Here is a 6186-nt window from a genome sequence, read left to right as displayed (position 1 = left end):
CCACATAAGCTTTCCTGGATATATTTCAGGTACATGCTGCAAAAGTTATTATGTCATATAAACTACCAGATTATCTTTCATATTTTATGAATTTTTACTAAAACTTGGGAAGCCACAAATATACTATAACATATGTTGGCTCAATTAAACATTTGAGTTTGCATTGGATCATCCCATGCAACACTAGCAACATAAGTTTTAATTATTACTAGATTCAATTCTTAGATTATCATTTCAAATCTATTTTAACTTTTAAATTTTTTGAATTTTCTAGGAATTTACTTTTTTCGAGCCTACCCCACACTTATTTCATACAATGCCCTCATATTATGCATAAAATAATTTAGCAGCAATAAAAGGGAGTAAAAGAAACAGACTCCCCTAGGGTAGTAGTGGCGAGATCGAATTCTACATGCATTTGTAAAACTTGAACACCTTGAGTATGTGACTGGAACTTGGATCTTATAAGACACGTAAATGTGCCAGAAAAATATGAATCAGAAACTTGCATCTTCAAAAAGTGTGGTGCATAAGATCTTTAAAGCACAACATCTCATTGTGGGAAAGCATACACCACATTTTAAGGTTGAAATAGTAGAATAAAAATGCCATTTTTTTTACTGAATCACGATGTGGTAAGAGAATTCACGTCGTGGTGTTGATGTAAATCAACTTTTGAATCACAATGGCATCGAGCTCACAACATCAGGAGTTAAAGTCTCACGTCGTGAAAAATGGGTCACAACAAAATGTATTTTGCAACAATTCTTCATTTCAATTGAATTTCTTAATGTATTAAGACTCTTCTAAAACCTCTATTTTGCTTGACTCTTTTCTTTCCTCTAGTCTCTCTTCTCACACGCAAATCACCCCACACTTATTAAAAATTATGGGCTTCGACTCGTAACTTTAAAGCACACAGTTTTTCTCGTACACTCTTGTCTCTTTTTTTTTTCCCTTTTCTCTCATGATATTCTAATAAATCTGCAACAAAACAAACTTATGGTGGAAAACAGAAAACAACCATGACACAATTCGGTTACAAGCTTTTAAAACATACCAAATAAAAACAAATATTATAAAAATAAAAACAAAACACACCAAAATAATTAATAAAATAAAAATAAAAAGGATAAATAATTTTTCTTCATCTTCGTCATATCGTGCTCCACTAGTCCCTGCTCCGTCTCCCTGCCTTGACCAGTACTTGCTCCATGAAGGACAAATTGGGTATTGATTTCCCAGGTTAGGTGGTTGCGCAATTTGAAAATGTTGGATCATGTTTTCAATGGTACCATCTATCCGATTCATACTTATTCTCATCCGATCAAAATAACCCACCATCGTCTCATCGCGAGAAGTTCCTCCTCCCATGGGTGCATTTATTTGCACCGGTTGACCTCTCTCACCTTGCCTCTCACATTCCTTCTTCCTCTTGGACGTGGCTATTGCTCGGGTTGTCCAAATTGCTCCCCATCATTATCAGCAGGAATACTTCAATGCGAGCCCATATTAACAATGACATACATGGACTCCAAATATCCCAAAGAAAGATCATCACATGCCTTGCATGTCAATGTATGAGTCAAATGAGGAATCAAAAGGCCATAAGACCTCTCCAAGCAAGTAACAAAATGTCCTAATGCGATAGGGCTCCCGGATCATGATATTACCACCTTGCTACCCAAGTAACTAGCAAGAGGTATGGAATATTGCAAAAACCGTCGGTGCAATAATAGATCACAAGAAGAACAAGTTTAAACTTGTAACTTTGTCTGCATGCTTCTTATGGTTGATGGAAAATGTAACCAATCTACGAAGGAGTTGATAAATCGATGACTGGATATAGGTATCTTGCGAGACACCCGAATGGAATTCCCCATTCACAATGGTAGTCCAAATATCATAACCACTCACCCCCGGTAAATATTCTCGAGCAGTCGACCTCAAAAAGACATCAAAAACCGGAGATCTTGTTTCATTCTCGTCATAAATATCCATCCTCCAAGAAAAATCCACTAAACTGCATTCCCGATATTCACCCCTAAGGTGAAAAACTAAAGCTTATGCAAAGTATGGATCCACCGTGGCGTCCTCAAATGATACCGATGCGTAAAACCCAACACGTAATTCTTTAAAAATAGGCTCGCTAATAACAAATACATTCTTCCACCCATTACAAGTGAAAGAAAACCCATCCCCCGTACATGTATGCGTTAAATATGGTTCCATCCTTTCCTTGAGTCTGAGTACCTCTAATTTGACCCAATCAATTCGAGGAGAAATAGTGAATTCTCTATTATATAACCAACCCATCTTGTTTTTGAAGTTTGTTACCACACTTTGAGGCATGTTGACTAGAAGTTGGTATAATGAGTGAAGGTCAAAAACATTCCTGTGAAATTGCTCATTGGTTCTCCTTGAGGTTATTTTCTTCAAAATAGACATGAAACAAACCCAAAGGAAGTAACAAAGATCAAATAATTAGCAAATAACCGCAGGCTTTTGTTTATACTAAACTCACGTCGTGGGCTCGAAACCACATCGTAAGCTCGAACCAAATATGCAATCGGACCAAAATCAGGCAACAAAAATCCAAAATTTTGCCAAGGGTTTTCGATAATGATGTTCTAATGCTCATAAATCACACATGCAATAGCTATTTCACTAAGGATCGACCCCAATTTCAATATTTTCCATTTTGAAAAAACCCTAGCCTAATATGCATAAAATTAGCAACAATAAGAAGATTAGATTGTAGTACTCTTACTGAAATTGGAGAATAAACACGCAATCGATAGGACTTGGAAGAAAATAGTGGAAAATCGAAGTCAAAATCGAGTGTGGGGCAGGTTCTTGTTCCGTTCATGCGAGTGGTTAAAAATGGAGACAAAAAGTTGAAAGCTGTATTTTAAAACTGGTCCCCCCCCTATGTTTTATATCTCACCTCGTGAGGTATAATCCTCATGTCATGAGTTTTAAAGTGTGCTAAAAAAAATTGGGACAAATTATTTTATCACGACGTAGGCCTATTCCCATGTCGTGTTATTGAGGTTTTTGACTAAAAATACCATTTTTCTTAAGAAAATTCAACCACTCTTTAAATTGAACCCCGCACTTGATTTTTAATTATCTTTAAAAAGTAAGATGACTATAATTTTGATTTATCCTAAAACTTAAAAATAAAATGAAAAAAAAACTAAAAATGCAAAAACTAAAAGAAAAACGCAAACCGAACTCGGGTTGCCTCCCGAGAAGCGTTTCTATTAATGGAGTCCTGAGCCGGACTCCGTATGCCCTACGATGTATTGTTTGGAGGTATGATCTCCATTTGCACATTTTGTTCCCTTCATCTTTTCTTGTACGCTTGCACCCTTCTTAGATATGCTTCTTTGAACTCTCTTTTTTTGTTTTAAAATCGCCTTCCTCAACCATCCGTTTCACCCCTTTTCTTTATAACAAGTTCAGGTTCTCCTCTTTCTTTTTGTAGCTCCTTAGCTTCAAAATCCACCTTCTCCAAATTTGGTTGTCTCAAGTCTTGTGTAACTTCTTCTTCTTCATCACTTGACACCAAACTTTCTTCACTTTCCTCACTAACTAGAGACTTTGGAGTTTTATAAGCAAAGACCTCAGAAACCATTGAAATTGAAGCTCTAGGCTTAGTCTGTTTGACTTGTTCTATTATTTTAATTTCTTCTTCCATCAATTTCTCCAACTCCCCAAGCTCGTTTTCTTCATCCATAAAGAATACTTCATTTTGAGCACAATCTGTCTTGAATCTGTCTTCCACTCCCAAAATCATTTCATCATCTCCCACTCGTAAAGTAAGCTAGGACTCGTGAATATCCACCAAGGCTCGTGCGGTATTGAGTAAAGAGCGTCCAAGGATAATTGGGACATCTTTATCCTCCTTCATATCTAGCACTACAAAGTCAATTGGAAAAAAAAATTCCAATTTTTACCAAAATGTCCTCAACTGTGCCTCGAGGATGAGTCACCGAACGGTTGGCCATATGAATCGTCATTCTAGTAGCCTTCAATTTTGGAAGGTTGAGCTTTTGTAAAATGAATATGACATTAAATTTATACTCACTCCAGAATCGGCTAAAGCATATGTCTTCATGTTGTTTCCGAATTCACATGGAAGTGTAAGGCATCCAGGATCTCCCATCTTCCTTGGTATCCCATGCATAATAACCATGGAACTTTTCTCACTAAGGAGTACCTTGGAGGTCTTTTCCAATTGTTGGCGAATGTCAAGTAAGTCTTGAAATTTTTGCATATTCGGGAATTTTTGCCAATGAGTCAATAAAAGGAGTATTGATAGGAATACCTTTTACTTGCTTCATAAATTTGATATGCTCTTGCTCCAACGGGTGAACTTTGGCTTGAGAAGGAAACGATAAAGGAGGTTGATAAACATGAGCTCCAAAAAAAATTATGTTGGGACTGAGCCCACGTCATGAGGATTGAATCATCATGTCGTGAGGACAGTGTTTCAGCAACAAGTTTTTCTTCAATTTTTGTTCACTTTGGCTATGATTTGGGCTACTTTGTCTCTTCTTCCAAGGCCTCTAAGAACTCAGAAGTAGTGTCTTCTTCAGTAGTGATGGCCATGACATGTGGTGGCGGTTTGTTATCGGGAATTGGTGGAGGTAACCGCTCGTTAACCAATGTAGTTAATTCCCCGAGCCATGCTTCAATATTTTTGATGGACACATAATGATTTCTCATGGTAGCATCAGCTGCATCGTGACGTTTTTCAAAAGCTTCCATGAATCTATGAAGTATCGACTCCAAGTCCACTTTTTTCTCAGGTTGAGGTTGCTCCTTTTGATAAAATCCTCGACCTCTTTGCTTATACTTCTCTTCTTTTTTCTTTTTATACTCATCATAAGGCAACCATTCCTTATTTGGCTTCCTATAATCTTCATCATAGCAGTCTCCACTTGAGTAGTAAACTTGAGCATTCCTATTCCCATTTTCTTCTAGATGGAAATCTTTTGTCAAGTGTGAACCATTACAATTTTTACAACCCACACGTATTTTGTGTATAGATTGATCCATCTTGGTTATTCTTCTATCCATGCTACTTAACGTTGCCAATACCGCTGCCATATCTTCTAAAGCACCATTCCCAATCCCCTAGCTCCATCATTACGAGGGTTGTGATATTCCAGTGAATGCTTTGAAAATTCTTCAATTAATTCTTTAATTTCAGCGAGATTCTTCTTTGTTAAAGGTCATTGAAAATCAAGGAGTTGCCTTGTCGTGACGTTCACCCCATCATAAAAGATCAAGACCTCTTGTTGCTCATTTAGATCATTTTGGGGACAATTTCTTACTAAGCCTTTGTATCTCTCCCAAGACTCATACAAGGACACCCCCACTTGTTGCTCTAAATTAGCTATGACCTTCTTGAGTTTAGAAACTTTTAATGGTCGGCAAAATTATTAGAGGAATTCTTCGCGCATTTGTGTCTAAGTGGTGATTGAACCTGGTGAAAGTGCCTTCAACCAATATTTAGCTGCTCCTCTGAAAGTAACCGGAAGCATTTTTAACAAGACAGTCTCTTTAGGTACACTAGGTATGTTGAAATAGTCGGCTATGTCATTGACTTCATTGACGTGCTTGTATGCATCTTCATGCCATTTTCCGAAAAATTGAATATCCTTTAGTACGGTAACGATATGTCCCTTAAGCTCGAAGGTTGCCGTAGCAGGAATTGTGGGTTGCACAAGTCCTGGACGGGTGTCCTCTCGTACTCTTTTCTTGTAGGCCTCCATCGTCATGTCAGCAATGTCCGTCATGATGCTTTTCGGGTTCACTACTTTTGTTGGTTTCTGATTCGGGCTCGTAACCGGATTCCTTTTTGGTAGGAGTCTTCTTAAAGATTTAGAATGTGCTCTTGTTTTTCAGAATTTTGCTTGATCCTCATACGTTCTTGTCCTTCTTCTTAAGAAAAACTGACTCTGGATATCCACGGGTCATATACTTACTCCAACAAAAACAAAAATAAAAACAAAAAAAAACTATATAAAAATTCCAATTGAATGATTTCCACGACGTGGTAATGATGTCACCTTGTGGTGAAACAAATAAGCTAAACAGAAAGCAAAAACGAAAGAAAACGTGAAATATTTGAGTTCACATTGTGAGCTTTAAGAGCTCACGTCGTGAGTTTAG

At 37.3% G+C, this 6186-nt stretch overlaps 1 non-coding gene across 1 annotated transcript; it reads left to right on the top strand.

Moving 5' to 3' along the window:
- Positions 1-5319: 5319 nt before the first annotated feature.
- On the top strand, positions 5320-5426 carry LOC145065169 (small nucleolar RNA R71). Its single transcript, XR_013688317.1, has one exon. It is a non-coding gene; the product is annotated as a small nucleolar RNA R71 (small nucleolar RNA).
- Positions 5427-6186: the final 760 nt, after the last annotated feature.

This window comes from Lactuca serriola, chromosome 7, assembly GCF_051521515.1.
Source record: "Lactuca serriola cultivar US96UC23 chromosome 7, Lser_US96UC23_V15, whole genome shotgun sequence".
Lineage (NCBI taxonomy): Eukaryota > Viridiplantae > Streptophyta > Magnoliopsida > Asterales > Asteraceae > Lactuca > Lactuca serriola.
This window is presented reverse-complemented; position numbering and strand designations above follow the sequence as displayed.